We start from the raw sequence: 16,419 nt of genomic DNA on the forward strand, positions 1-16,419 counted from the left end.
CATATAAATGTATACATGGATTCACCCTGTTTATCAAGACCATACAAACTACCATGATTTCTTTTCTCTTGAAATTCCCCTGAGCTCCAGTTTTAGAATATTTGTATTAATATCTATCTGCTATTTAATGAAGATAATACATTCTGTCTTATCAGAGATAACCCTAAGTCCTAAAACAAACTAGGGATTTTCTATTAAATGTGTAACATTTTCTGCCTTTAGCCTCGGACTCAGACTAGACCTACACCATCAGCTCTCCTAGATCTGAACTTAGCCTGCAAAACCACACCACCAAGTTCCTTCTCACTGTAAATGCATTTTCTAGACGGTTGCCTCACTTTTGATCTCATTGATCCTGTGTTCGGACTTAGCATGTTAAACGTTTTTATGTAGCTCCCTATCCTTCGAGGCTTCCTCTTAGCATTTGTGGAGGTGAACAAAGCAATTCAGCTACCTTTCTAACAATGTCTCTAGTAGGTCTTCTGGTCATTAGCTTCTAAAAGAGAACTTTGCCCAAGATCTGCCCTCTGATCTTTTTTTTTTGTCTTTTTGCAAATTTTATCTCAGTATAGCATATATGCAGATATGAATCATGTATCCAGCTCAAAATATGTTTAAGTGAACACACTTCTGTAACAAACACCAAATCAAGAAATGAAAGAAAAACCAGGATGCCAGAAGTCCCTTGTGCCCCCACTCACAAGGTAATCACTTTCTTGACTTCTCTAACAGGCCAATTACTTGGCCTGTCTTTGAAATTGATAATCACAGAATTGATATTCCTTTGAGTTTGACCTCATCTGCTCAGCAATACTCTGGCAAGATTCAGCCATGCCGCCTGTAGTTATTGTCTATGAAGGCTCTCTGCTGTGTAGTATCCCCTTGAAGATGATAAACCACGATTCGTTAACCTATTCCCCATTGATCAACTCTTGGGTTGATTCCATTTCTCACCATCATGTATAGATGCCTTCTCATCCCTTGTAGGGTGAGTGTACATGAGTACACATGAGTGTACATGCCCATCGCTGTCAGGTAACTATAGCAATGGAATGTCTGGGTTGTATGACACTTCTGTATTGTGTCTCCTCTTTTAATATATTTTGCTTCACAGGTTTCATCAGCAATTATATATTGGATTATCACCTTAACATGAGTAACTTGCAGTTTTGTGTACCCACCTCTCTACTCCCTTACACACCAACAGAATTATCGATCAGTCATGAAAAAGTCCAGGTTCAGGTCCTTGACAATCATCCCCTCCCCCTTTTGGACTGACCCTCCTGAGGCCTCCCTGGGCAGTGGAGCATTATTTCCTGCTGAAGTTTGGACTCAGACATCTACTTTGTCTCCTACCTCTGGACCACGTGTGAAATATACAGATTAATTTTGTCCATTTATTTAAAGTCTGGGAGGGGGGAAAAGGACCAGGGTGAGACCCCCCCCCACCCCCCTGCCACGCACACTTTCTGGAAGGCCCTGCCCTGGTTCCTCTCTGGGTTTCTAAAGTGGGAAGCATTTAAAGATAGAATGGAATGCCTCCATAGCAGGGAAAGTTCCAACGCCCGCCTCACCACACCAGCTGCATGAGAGACAGTTCCAAGACAGAGACGATTCAAAGAGGAAACGGTCCTTGCATGCAGAAGAGAGAGCACTAACCACCTCGCTCCTCCCCAGCACCCTTACCCCAAACGCCTAAGTCTGCTCATGATTTTGACCATATCGGGGCTCCTCCTCGGGTGCAGAAGGAGGGGAGGGAAGCTCAAGTTGCGTGCATTCCACTGTAACAGTCCCACAGTGGAATAGTTCTTATCCGGAACACCGCTAACCTAGCATATGTAAAACCAAACGCTTATCTCTTCCCCCAAACCAAATTCCCTTTCAGACTTCTCAGTTTCTGTCAGCTGTCATATCATAATCACGCTGCTGAAAACCTTAGAAGCCATTTCAGATTCTTTTCCTTTATCGAGTCAGTCAACCAATATTTCTTCTTCTTCAAAGCTGTCTATTCTTCCTCCAAATGCCCTTTGTGTCCACTGGGTATTGGCTTTCAGCATCTCTCCACTGAATTCTTACCAAGGCCTCCGGACTACCTGCCCAGCTCAGTCTGCTGCCCTATCGAGCTTTGCCACCTCCTTGACATTCAGCTTTCTAAAATGGTGACGTTCTGACGTTACTTACCCGATGTTCTGACGTTACTTACCCGACTACAAGCCTCTAAGCCCCCACCAGAGCGAAAGAAGTACCGTGGAGTAATGGACTTTTCAACTGATAATGAACAGCTATCATTTGCAGAGTGAAATAGATGGGTTATTTTTTTCCTGAAAAGGTATAGATGGGGTGTTGTTGAATGCTGGAGCCTAGAAGTATCACAACTTGGAAAACTTCACCCATTTTTGGAATTCCAGTTACTCAGAGCACTTTCGAGAACAGTCTCGGTAGTATATGTAGCCATCAAGAGCTCAGGTAAGATGGCTGTGAGGTGAGGGAATAGGAGATACCTTGTGGGCAGCTGGAAAGCAGTCTTGTGCCGGGCACATGGCTGGTGAGTTTTGAATATTGCCCAGAAACCAGCATTTTCCCTGATGGGTAGCCCCAAATGGACAGTTTCGCCCTGCATCTCTTCAAATAGCCCATGAACCCTAACAAAACTTCTCCATGCTGAAAACAGCCAGTCAGACTCATTCCCCTCCCCATCCCCATCACTTCTGTCCAAAGCTAACACAGGCGACCTAACCCCCAATTCACTCATTTCTGGTCAGTCTCTTTATGGTTCGAAATCCCCAGCTTTGGTGTTGACCTTTCGATCGTCCTTACTCCTGTTCCACATTCCACCATATGTACACAAGCGTATCCACAGGACCCCGCTAGGACTCCTGCAAGGGATGAGAAGGGCAGACTGGCTTCAGACTGGCTTGACTAATCCCTCGCTTCCCTCTTCTGTCCTACAAATATGAGGTTCCTACTGTTCACCACGTTGCTATGGATTTTTGTGAAGGTAAAATTAAACATCATATGGTTCCTATCTTTAAGGAACTGACTCCAGATGATGACGTAAGACTCTCCCTCTCTCTCTTTCTTCCCCTCGCTCATTCACACTAACAGTGCATGAGCACAGACTCATAGCAGGCTAAAATATTGGGGTTCAACAACAATTGCATGTGGTCTGTTTTTCTACTGTACCTTATATTATAGGTAAGTAAGTGCTGGAATACTTTGAATCTAACAGACCTCATTAACTTTAAGCTTCTGCAGGTAGAGTCACATTCCCAGGTAATCCAGATCGCCTGGGGACTAAGCAAAGTAGAGCAGCTTGGGAGCAGAGATAGACCAGAACAACAAATGGAAGGGCCAAATAGGCAAACAGAAGATCCACTTCCCTTCTTCATGCATTTTGTTGAGAGAGCCGATGTTTTGGGAGAGGTGTGCTCCAAAGGGCGCAAACTGATGGTGTGGCCTCTAATTCTCCCAAAATATCTGTTCTTCCAGACTCCTCGACCTGTCATTGAGCGTCCTACAGGCAGTAAATACCCCAGGTGAGGGCTTCCTTCCAGGCTGCCTTGAGGAGATACTGAAGGCAAGCATCCTTGGGAGGCTGCTAACGGATTCCAAAAGCATGGAGATGACCAGCTGAGACAAAAACCATTGAAGAGCTTGCTGATTTGTGAAGGGGTCCTATTCAACCCCTTCGCATTTCCACTGAGGCATCCTGAGAGGTTCCTGGCCTGGAGCTGGACACGCTGCATCGGCCAGGACTTTGATCTCTGTGAACATAGTTTCAACCATAGAACATGCAAACAGGTGACTATGAATGCTTCTTAGGGGATACCTCACACCTGTCATCTCTGTCTGAGCCTTGAACACAAGAGTAGAGGGTGGTGAAACATTGAGATATTCCTTATTTTCTCTCTCACTCAAGAGATGGAAAGGTAGAGTCTTAGTCACTGGTTTCTGACCAAACATCATTGATTCTCCTTGCATCAAGAGATGAGGTCTTTGAAGCCTCCCCTGGAATCTGGATGCACCTATGTGGTTGGTTTGGTTGGTGGTGGAAAGGATACTTGTGATTTTCAAGTTCAGGCCAGAAAAGGACATGCACCTTCTAAAAGTACCTGGTTCTGATGGGACACTTATATTGGCAAAAGCCAGTGCCCATGCAAGTCCAAGTGACCGGCAGCCAGTACTCTGCAGGTGCTACGTCAAAGGACCTCAGTGATCATTCCCAGCTGAGTCCCACTTGCCAGTCATCCCAGCCAAACACCAGATACGTGAGATTGTTCTGGTTCCTCCAGACCAGCCCTTTTGCCAGCAAGAACCACTCATGGACCTTGGCAAGTGCCAGGAGGAACAAAAGAATCACTTAGATGAGCCCTGCCTGACTTTCTGAAGTCAGAATAGAAGATATAGATATAGATATAGAATATAGATATAGATATAGAATAGAATCTAGAAGATATAATAAAATTCATGCTGTATTAAGCTTCTGTGTTTGGGGATAATTGGCTACTCAGCCATGGTAACCAAAGCAGAAGTGTATGCAGTGGGAATCAGTGCAAAAAGCCCTGATAAGGGTATCCTTGGGGTGGAGAGGAATGGTTTTTTGTAAGTTGGTGTTGCTGAGTACAGTGATGTCTACCTCCGGCTTCACGTGGCATTCCCCCTTACATGCACGTCTATGTCCAAATTTTTCCTTTCTGTAAGGACACTGGGCATATTGAATTGGGACCCATCCTAGGCACGTCGTCTTAACTAAGAACATCGGCTCTCTCAACAAAATGCATGAAGAAGGGAAGTGGGTATGTACACAATTCAACCCACAACATGACCTGTGTAGCCTTTACTCTTACGGAAAGTAATAATACCTCTACTAGCACTCCAAAGAGATGTTCCGAGAGTGAATTTATAAAGCAGGTTAACTGGAAGGACTGTGTGTTAGGTATCGATGCCTCAGCCCTCCTGCTCCTGTCCTGAGCAAGGCAGTTTGTGAGGTGTGCAGTATGGTGTCCCACACGCTGGGGGCTCAGCTGCTGTGCCTGTGTAAGGGTGTGGGCTGGATGGGAGTCTCGGTGGCATTTTGTGAGGGGAATTTTTTGGCTGGTGTTTCTGTGTTGTGTGGGCTGGAGCGCGTTTGGGTTATTTTCACTTCCTACGTTAGCAAAGGCAGGTGCATGATTATGGAGAACTTCACCCCTCCTTGTCTGCATAGGGGGTTTGTTTGTGGTCAAATTATTATGATTAAAAGCAGTGTACCGAACACAAGGGGGCACAAAGTAGCCAAGAATTCAACCTAGGCTACTTGTCTTGCCCTGTTCCACTCGGGCTTAGCAAGTTATGATGAGAAAGGAGCAGTCACTTCTCCATGGAGGTCATGAGGCATGGGTCTCAGTATCTAGGAGACAAAGATGCTTGCCAAAATTCATCACCTATAGCCTTTTCCTTCCCCCCCCCCCCCACCCCACCCACACCCAACAGACACTTGACCCCATGGCTCAGAGAGCCCCAGAAGCAGATGCACACATCTGCACGGTGTCCATGGCTACCATGGACATGAAATGCCTTGGGAAGCCCTCTCAGAGGGGCCTGAGTTTACAGAAAGGGCCCAGTTTTCCAGAAAATAGAGATAGCTGTGACTTGACTTAACATTTCACAGAAACCAAGTGGATTCTGAACCATGCCCACGGATAGCCTGAATAGAGGTCAGGGCTGTGTTGAAAATCTGGGCACATTTGCACTTAAGCATTTGCACTTCTACGTCTCAAAGCCAAATCTGAGTACAGGAACAATCCCAGCCCTAGTGAGGGCACCTGGAGTGTCCTGAGATGGAGATTTTACCAGCAAACATGTCAGAACTCTGTACCCTGGGACAGGATTCTCCCTGGACTCATTGGGATTAGTAGAGGATTAGATGACTGGAACCAAAGCTCATAGAAAAGAAGACATTTCAAGGAATAATGCATTGGGAGACTTGTCTGGGGCTACTATCTCAAAGCCTACTGAAGGTAAGACCCATGACCGTCCTTCCAAGAAATTCTTCTCACTAGTGAGAAGAAAATTTACATTTCATTTGGAGACTACATACTTCATTCAACCCCGCACCCCATAGTAATGGGCATCCTCCTATAACATTATCCTGCCCTTCCCCATGACCTTTCTATTCTCCTCTATGATCATGCCCTCTCTATTTACATGAGAGACAGAAGATCCCTGCCATAGGAGATAGGTTTATCAAAGTATGTTGTGAGGTCAGCCTACATCATGATTACCTTTTTAAGTGGGGAAGCACATCAAAAGACAGAGTTCTCAGCTCTATCTTAAACCCATGGAAACAGAGGTGGTAGTCTGTTTAGGTCCTTGGTACTCAAAGGATGGTCCAGGGACCAGCAACACCAATAGCATCTGGAGGCTTCCTGGAAAGTCAGACTCGTCAGACAAACTCAGGATCAATTAAATCAGTGACTCCATGTTGCCAAGACCCCCCAGGTGCCTCACAGACATATTTATGCACATTAACGCTCAAAGGTCTATTAATTGATCTGACCCTCATACCAAGTTGGGTTTCCCACCGGCCTTTTGGTATTAGTAGCAGGACAATGACTAAAAAAGAAATACTTTTTAGCCAGCTGCCCTTAAATTCCATCTTCACCTCATTTTATCTGGGTAAAAATAACAGAGACCTCAAAAAAGCTCCTTGAGCCCCTGAATGGTCAGCATCATCTCTCTTCTCTCTCCATCCTGGAGTTGCCTTTGGACTTCACATTTCCTGACTTTCAAAGCACAACACACCTTTTATTAAAGCACGAGTGGAATTGCTGCCTAGAACAAGAGACCCAGCTTCATCAACTGACATCCTATCCAGCACTTTCTTTTTTAAAAAAAAAAAGATTTTATTTATTTATTTGACAGAGAGAGATCACAAGTAGGCAGAGAGGCAGGCAGAGAGAGAGGAGGAAGCAGGCTCTCTGCTGGGAAGAGGATGAGAGAAAGTTACTCTCTGCTGGGCAGAGAGCCTGATGTGGGGCTCGATCCCAGGACCCTGGGATCATAAAACTGAGCCGAAGGCAGAGGCTTTAACCCACTGAGCCACCCAGGCTCCCCCCAGCACCTTCTTTTGAATGCAGTCAATCTTATTTCTTGGCTTCTCATGCTAATCTCCCACTGCAACACTTACCTATAAATAGAAACTGATGATTACCTCCAGGGAGAGGAAGTGGGTGGCTTTGGAAACAGGATGGACAGTATCTCCCTGTATTCCCATTTGTAACTGGGTATGAAGTTTCACAACGGAAAAAAAAATAGATTTAAAGTAAACATGAAATTCAAAAATCATCCTATGCAAAGGCTACCTTGTTGTGAATGTTCCTAGTGGTAAACCAGCTGTGCCCAGATGTCATTCAGCCAAATGTTTACGTGTCGATTAGCAGATGCATTCTGAGAGGAGAAAAGAAATTGGAAGATGGTGGAAGAGGCATGACGGAGAAAAGAAGAAGTGAAACCTATCTCAGCACAAAGAATTAACCTGGAAAAAAGCTAGAGGTTTAGGGAAAATGAAATATGTGCGATGTTCCTTTCTTCTTACCTCAGTTAACCTGTGTTCACTTCCTCCTAAAATCTGCGCACAGGAGCAAAAATGTTCAGAATCACCGGAAACTCATCTTCCTTGGGTGAATTCCCAAACGTTGCCCAAATCACTAGACGTTCTGGAGCTCCCTGAAGTGACCACAGGACTTCTAGTTAGAGTTTGACGGAGCTATCGGATGATAGGGGATATAGGACAGGAAGAGGATGAGAGAAAGTTACTTTCTGGACCTTCTTGGACGAGGTCCCATACTCATGACTTCATTTTGAAATGGCAGGAAAAACAAAACACATTGAAACAGGGCTTCAGTAGCAGCCCCAACTCAAACGGATGCACGGAGAACTGCCGAAGTGTTCGAAATACTGCCAACTGGCACTTACATATGCAAATGAGTTACAAATGTGCCGGTCCAAATTTTGGGTTATGTTTGCCAGGACAGAGGGGACAGAGGGAGCATGTGTCTATTTCTAGACGGCACCTTTTTTAGAAGCGGATTTCTACATTGTCAGCTTCCCTGAAACCATTATCTCACATTTTGAATTATAAACATATCTTTAATTCCACTGCCTGATTCACATTTCAGAGAGACTATCATGTGTATCTGGAGGTTGTAATTGGTATCAAATGCTATGATGTTGAACAACACAGTTCTCACCAATAGCATCTTTTTTTTTTTTTTTTTAAGATCATCAAGATCGGATCTGCTGGCAAATGCGTTTGCTGAAAAGTATAAATGTCAGTAGACCCAGGGTTTAATGAGGACACACGAAGAAAGACGCGCTATATTTTTATTCTCCTCCAGGAAAATCTATTATAGCGTTTCAAAAATAAGATGTCATCCTCAAAGCAGCTTTTCCCTCTTGGCTTCGCGTACATGAGTTAACCCAGGACTAACTTGCAAAACGTAGACTTGGTCTCCTCACTCCCCCACTTGCCCCCATGTGAAGCCCTGCCCAAGTCACCCATGGGACCAGTTCCGCCCGGGGAAAGAACACAGCATCGACCCTCCCGAGAGCTGGGCACTCACCTCTGCTACCAAGGTCCCCCCAGCTCTTCTTACCCTGACCTGAACCTGTCTTGCCCTTTCAGGTCTCCTGGTTCTCGACTGTTTACACAGCTCTGGGATTTGCTTCTAGCCTTAGAAAATGTGTGTCCTGGTTCTTGTATGTAGACATGGCCTCTGATCTGCTTCTAGCTTTAAATCTCACCTGTGCCAGCTGCCTGACCTGGCCTGTAGACCTCTCAGTGATTCAGTGCTCTCTCAGGGCTTGAAGGAACCAACTTCTTGCATCAGCAAAGCACGCAGGTGGTGGACATCCATGCCCTGTGTCATGCCCTCGGTTTTATTCAACTTAAAATTCGTAAAAAAAAATGGGCCTGAAGCAGGACCTTCCTGCCAGTTACCATCTTCAACCCACAAACACTACAGAGACAAGAAAAGAGCAATAAAATCTGCAATAAAATCTTCAGATAAACAGACATTAAATTTTAAAAAAAAAATTACACAGACCGAGGGGCTCAGCCAGGTAAGCAGCTGACTCTCAGTTTGGGCTCAGGTCATGATCTCAGGGGGATGAGGTCGAGCCCCAAGTCGGCTGGGGACTCTATCCCTCTGCTGCTTTCCCCCCTAAAATAATAAATAAATCTTCAAAAAAAAATATGCATAATGAATGTGTGCCATCCCCCCTGAGCCATGAACAAAAGTAGTTCACTTGAAGACAAGGGAAAGGGGAACCGCAGGGTCAACCTCCCGCAAATCTCCACTCAGAGCACACTTGAGAGCCAAACAGGTTCCATATTCTTCTGGTTTTTCCAGGGCAACCTGCCTCCCCAACTCGAACCCCCATTCCTTTCTTATCAAGAACTGGGCAGGGTCTGGGATTTAACCTATTCTAAGTTTATAAATAGCTTTTTAGCATTTCATGGATATGGACAGAAGAATCAAGACTCCAGGAACAGAGACAGAGGACTTTATCATGGCAAAAGCAGCAGTCATGTCTTCCTGTCCTCACAAGTTCCCCAAGCGCCCGGAGTCCCACATGGTAATGCATGGGCGCCACTATAGATGGCTGGATGGACACTGGGCTGCAGCAAAGGAGAAAAAACAGAGATGGAGGGATTCCCCTCTTGTAAAGTAAGGACACGCTAGCCTGCTCTTACCTCTTCCGTTGAGACAGCCCACTGCAAACACTCTGAGGAACAGAGGGCTCGGGTGCCTGGGTCAGAAGTGGTCAGGGCCTTGCCTTCTTGGCATTCTCAGCCAGAACGAGTGGGACTCTGAGGGCCCAGGTTGAGCTGCCAGACCTATCACTCTTACTCCAAACAACCCCAAGTGTGTGGGCCTCCTGGCTCTGCCCTATAGACCCTCTGGGCCCCTGTGTCCTGCCATCGCTCAGGCTCATAGTGTCGGCCCCCCTAAAACACTGCCCCCCAAACTTCCACCCAAGGAAAGTGAGGCTTCTTCAAACATCTCTGCAGAGATCTCTTTTCCCCATGAAGCCTTCCCTGATTCCTCTACCTCTCTCCGGAGGATGCTTCTCCTACATCTCAGAATGCACACAGTTGTTTGTCATGTTCTTTCTTTGGGGGACATTATTTGCATGTGTCTGACTCTCCTCCAGACTGTGTGGCTCTGTGCCTCATGTAAGCTCATGCTCATGTTAGATAAACAAAAAGGACCTAGGGAGAGAAAAATGTTGAAATTCAAAGAAAAAAATTATAAAGATCTATTAAAGATACATCAAAAATATATTAGTTATAAAGATATATTTTTTAAAAATTTTTTAAAGTTTTATTTATTTATTTGACAGAGAGAGAAACCACAAGTAGGCAGGCAGAGAGAGAGGGAGAAGCAGGCTCCCTGCTGAGCAGAGAACCCAACGCAGGGCTCCATCCCAGGACCCTGAGATCATGACCCGAGCCAAAGGTAGAGTCCTTAACCCACTGAGCCAGCCAGGCGCCCCTAAAATTATAAAGATATATTAAAACCAACTTCCTTTTGGGTCGTGGTTTCCAAACACTATTTTGTAATAAAAAATAAATTTAAAAAACTAGAACCTCTTAGAGAAACGACAGGTTTCAGGTGGTGTCAGAAATTAAGGAAGTGCTCAGAAAGGATGAGATCATATTGGAAGGACTCGGGAGTCAAACCACAGAGCTCCACTGGCCAAAACCAGAACAGTGTGAGCACCAAGTAAATAACAATAATATTGTATTATAACCCAGAAACTAAAAGAAATATCCATGAACCCGTACCAATATAAGTAAGTGGTTGGATAAACAAATACAAGGGAAAGAAGGAACCGCTCTTTCTTATAAGAAAATTCCAATGAATAATATAGAAGGAATGATGAACACAAAAACCCAGTATCATCTCCACAGTAATAATTGCTGTAGGTGGGAGTCCTCCATGAAGGCTAATACTAGCGTGCAAACATTTAAAGAGGAACAGAGTTCTGGAAAATTCTCCAAGTATCTTCCCCAAAGCATTTGTGGCATACATAAGGAAAATAATGATTTAAGGTAGAGAAACCGAACAGATACCACCTCACCTACGTGACCAATGGTACCATCGCCAGTAGTAAGACATAGTGACTTCATGTACCCTTGATAGGATAGACTGAGAAAGGTCTGTCACCCCTGCCATATTCTTCCCCAAAATATGTGATTTAAATCAGACAAACTCAAATTGAAAGACTCTACAAAATATTTGATCAGTTCTCTTGAAGAAGGTCAATTATGAAAAACAAAACAAAACAAAAAGATTGAGGAATAGTCACAGATCAGATAAAATGAAGGAGACATGAGAACTAAACATAATAGGGTCTTTTGGATTAGATCCTGGGGTGGCGAGGGAGGGTAGTGCTATACTGATATTACTATCTTGGGCTGGATTATTGTGTCATGATTGTATAGAATGTCAGCATTAGGGACACCTGAAAGAAAGGTATACAGGAAGTCTCTATAAGGTATTTGCAACTCCTTTTTAAGTCTAAAATTATGTCAAAGTTTAAAAAAAATTTTAGAAAAACAAATAGAATTTGGGGCACCTGGGTGGCTCAGAGGGTTAAAGCCTCTGCCTTCGGCTCAGGTCGTGATCTCAGGGTCCTGGGATCGAGCCCCACATTGGGCTCTCTGCTCGGCGGGGAGCCTGCTTCCTCCTCTCTCTCTCTGCCTGCCTCTCTGCCTACTTGTGATCTCTCTCTCTGTCAAATAAATAAAATCTTAAAAAAAAAAAAAAAAAGAAAAACAAATAGAATTCAAGAAAAATAGCAAGCACTTTACATAAATATGAACTCCCTCATTTATAAAAATTATTTATAAAAATAATTTTATAAAAATTATTTATAATAAGAAATTAATGTATTATATAAATTTATTAAAATGTATCGAATTTATTAAAATAAGTTTATTTATTATTAAATGAATAATAAATATATATATATATATATATACAATATAAAGGGATTTATAGAAATCCCTAATAAGAAGTTACCTCTATTGTACCATTTTATACTTGATACTACTGAGGCATAACTGGTCTAAAGAGACCCAGCTCCTAAGTAGCAAGGCAAGCGTTGAAACTCAGGCCCCAGAGTCTGTGGGCTCAGTCATGTTACCTTAATGGGCAAGGCCACTGTGGTTCTTAGAAATATTATTTTGCTTTTTCCTTAGTGCTCCAGACTCCAAAGTAGACGCTATCAATAACTGAGAACCTACACTTTCTGAGCGCAAATTAAATCTCCACAAGCAGTTCCAACACTAGGAATTTCATTTCCATTTTACTAAAGATGAAGAAACTAAAGCCCAGAGAAGTATGCCAGATACTGTTTTTTGATAGAACAGCCTTTGCTTTTCTAAATTCCCCTAGTAGCCAGGTTCACAGAGTAAAAACTCAATTTCCCAGCATCCTGGGCTGACAGGTCCCCCATTGAACTCTATGCAGAGAGGCCTTTGTGCAGGGTCTGAAGATGTCCTCCTGCTGCCACCCAAGCCAAGACATTTGCTTCATGCTGCAGGTGGGATCTGCCTGTGGCTTCCAGGTGCCCCCCACCGGCTCAGAGGCGCCAGCTGGAGTCAGCTTCCCTACATACAACCCCTGTGTTTCTAGACTTCCTGATATTTGCTTTCCCAGCCTCTAATTCCCTGCATGAAACCTTTTTGAAATACCTAAGTTGGCTTTTGTTTTCCTGACCAAACACTGATTAAGAATTTAAATGACTTTCTCCAAATCACACAGCTGGTTAAGTGGCAAGGCTGGATCTATTAATCTGTTCTTGTAACATTTATTTATGGAATACCTAAACTTTTCCTGTTCTACACTTGGAATAGAGCCCTTTTTTTGGCCCCCAGACCGTTGGGTTGGGAGTCTGAAAACCTTCCTAGTTTTCCGTGTCCCTGTTCACCTTAACCCTCTGTGGATTCCTGCTTCTAACCAGATGAGTATTTCCCAAGGGAGGGTGCTAATTTCCATTCACCTGTGAGCATTACCGTGGCTGAAATCCATCTACCTTGTTTGACCTTTTCCATCACTCTGGACTGAGTTCATGTTGCTACTCACCCTCTCTTTGGGACATTGTGTTCTTCTGCTCCCCTCCTCCAGAAGAGTATTAGAAGCAATCATCCCTGAATTCCTGCCTATTTCCTTTTGCTACTGATGACGTTCCAACACCCAACATTGCCAAAGCCAAGTTGATGGTGACAGGCAGCTAACACCTCATACAGAGGAACTTCGTAAGCTTTGCAAACTGTGAAGTGCTAATAAAAATTAGTACTTTTCTTTTATGGTATCAGTCCCAGTCCAATTCATTCACCAGAGTCCTGGCTCAGAAAATGTAATTTAAAAGGAAATATTGACTTATTAATTAGTGTTAGGAAAGCATCAACCACGAGCTCTGAGTATTAATAGGCATGGGTCTGTTGTGATTCTAATTAAGCAATACCGATGTTGCAGATTTCTGGTTGATTGTGCCAAATTCGACATAAGCAGGCATTTCTGGCTAAGGCTACTAATATCCAGTTAATGTAAATGTTAACCAGGCTTCTTCTTCAACAAGCACAACTTTAGACTGAATTTGGTTATTCTAGAGCTACGTGGAAAAAAAAAAAAAAAAGTGAAGGCAGGAGAGAGGATGCAGTTGGAAAGAAGCACGAATTCACAACCAGGACTTGTCCTGTTGTTCCCTGAACTGCTGTCTCCAGCCACGACAGAGTTTGGTGATGTCCGAAGGAAAATAGGCAGGATGGGGCCACAGCAAGACGGACGAGTACACACGCCCCAACTGAAGGGAGTAGCGTCTGCTAAGTTCCAGGCAGAAGGGACCAGGCAGAAAGGTGGGTCCAGCATGGCCGGACTCCCCAATTTTTCCAGAGAAGTTAGAGTGGCAAATCTATAGGTATAGATTATATATACATAAAATTTCGCTCTTTCAAAATGCTGACAATAAAACACATTTCACGAAAACAGAACTGGGCCTGTGACCTCTGATGTTATGACTATTCTGAGGTTTGAGACACCTATATTTAAAAGAAGAGGACCTTTAAGGAACCAACGATCCTTTCCTCGGCCTCTATTTGCCAAGCTCTACATTCGCATCAGGATACGAGTTATCTCCTTTATCGAAGAAGGAGGTAATTGAGAATTGAGGTGGAAAAACAAACAAGAGAAGAAAGGGAAGAAGAAATTTCTTTGATGCCCCCTTTGTTAACACCAGGAGTATCAGCCTATGGGAGAAAAGGGGCTCTGGCTGAGGACACATGATTTCTAAGGCAGGAAAAGCAGCAGCCTCCTCCTGAAAACTTGGCTAGTTTGTTTATTAATTTATTTCCTTCACATGTTTGCTTTTTATTTTTAGAATAACTGATATACTTGGAATCCTAATGTATCATCCCTTGGGGAATTGAAGTCTGCGGCTTCCTGTCTTCAAGTCGCTGATTAAATTTAAAAGGAGTCGGTTGTCATGTCTCATCTGTGTGCGTGTGTGACCCGGGGTTCTTGCCCCCTGGGTCTCTCTCCCATCACTGCTGCCCTGCACGGTTGTGACCACGTGCAGGGGAGGGACGCTTGGGAAAAAAAAAAAAGTCAAGGGCAGTTGGTGTCAGGTCCGTGGGGGGGGGGGGGCACACGCCAGCCTTCCAGACCTCTCCATCACAACCCCACAGTGGGGGACTCTGCTCGAAAGGTCCGCACCACTGCCCGGCCGGTCCACCCTCTGCCTATTGTTCCCAAGTCTGATTTCATACTTAATAACGGGGACTGCACTCAGGTTCCGGGCCTCTGGAGCAAAGCCCCACAAACCGGGAGGCCTAAGCCATGGAAAAGTTATTGTCTCACCATTCTGGAAGCTCACAGTCCAAAAGCAAGGTGTCAGTGGGGCTGGTGGCTTCTGAGGGCTGTGGGGGAGAATGTGCTCTGTGCCTGTCCCATAGCTCCGGGTGCTTTGCTGGCCATCCCTGGTGTACCCTGCTGTGTCGCACCCTCACTTCAACCTCTGCTTCCGCTTCACATGGCCTTCTCCCCCTGCTCACGTCTCTGCGTCTGAATTTTCCCTTCTACTAGGACACCATCATATTGGAATCGGAGCCTTTCTCTTAATTTAACGAATTACATCTATGACAATCCTATTTCTAAATAAGGTCACCTTCTGAGGTACTGAGACTTCAGTATATGAATTTGGGAGCACAGATTCCACGCATCAGAGGGCAGGAGTCTCTTCCGGCTGCTAGAGACAAAATCCGACCTTCAGCCACCTTGAGAAGCCTGAATGGGGTTGAGGTCCACACCTGTTCTGTGCTGTTCAAGGAGAAAATTACCAATGTCTGGAAGCTGGGAACAGTCCAGAAGCTCTCCAGAGCCTCCCAAACAACCCAGGAGCATGGACAGTCTCCGAGGCTGAGAGCTCTTGACCACACAGTGCCAGAACTGTCATTAACAAATGGAATGCCCCGGCCTCCCTGCCTCCCGTGTTATGTTGAGCTTGGACGGCTCCTGTGCCCATAATGAACACGAAGGAGACTTGAGCTCCCCTTCTGATCGTGGATACAGCAAGTAAGCCATTCTCTCTAGTAGTCAGGTGAGAAGTGGTATATACAACACCCTACTTTCTGTTTATTTTTGTCAACTCTATATATGCATATCCCTGACTTTGAGCTCTTAGTTAGGGAAATGGATAGGATCTTCCATATTAGGTTGCAGAAGAAGAATATTTTAGCCATTTGGAAGTGAATTCTGTTCTCCATTAGATGCCCCCTGACTAGTCAGATGCTGTTAGAGTCTCCACTTGCATTCTGTGAATTCCTTTCAGAGCATTCCATTTGGCTGCTTCCAAGCCGAGCTGGGGCAAGCACTTGAGCAGTAAGACAATAGACCTGCATGGGCTTCCAACCCTCTGGCAGTGCACACCCCACCCTCTTCTGCTCTCTGAGCGATCACAATTCACTTCCAAAATTGTCCCCAGCCTGCCGTCACCACACAAGCAAGCTCACCACTCACTCAAAAATGTGGCTTCTAAAAAAAAATTTAAAAGAAAAGTAAGGAAGGAAAGAAGGAAGGCTGACTTCTAGACATGCTTCCTCAAGTCTGGAGGACCTGGCAGGCAGAAAAGCCAGAAGGGATTGTCCTACATTTCACTCTTGTCTTTGGGCTGGAAAGTGCTTATATTAATATTTCTTCTGCTGTGTGCAATTTCTCTTACTGTGTGTCTATAACTACACCCAACGGATGGAGTGATGGATCTATATCTCTCGTCCACAGGTTCCCTCTGACATTTAAGACTTCTCAATTTTGCATTTGGGACCGTCCAATATGGAATGGGGCCAAAGTTTATCTTTAGATTATGCCTCAA

This window comes from Mustela nigripes, chromosome 8 (genome assembly GCF_022355385.1).
Source record: "Mustela nigripes isolate SB6536 chromosome 8, MUSNIG.SB6536, whole genome shotgun sequence".
NCBI classification, from domain to species: Eukaryota; Metazoa; Chordata; class Mammalia; order Carnivora; family Mustelidae; genus Mustela; species Mustela nigripes.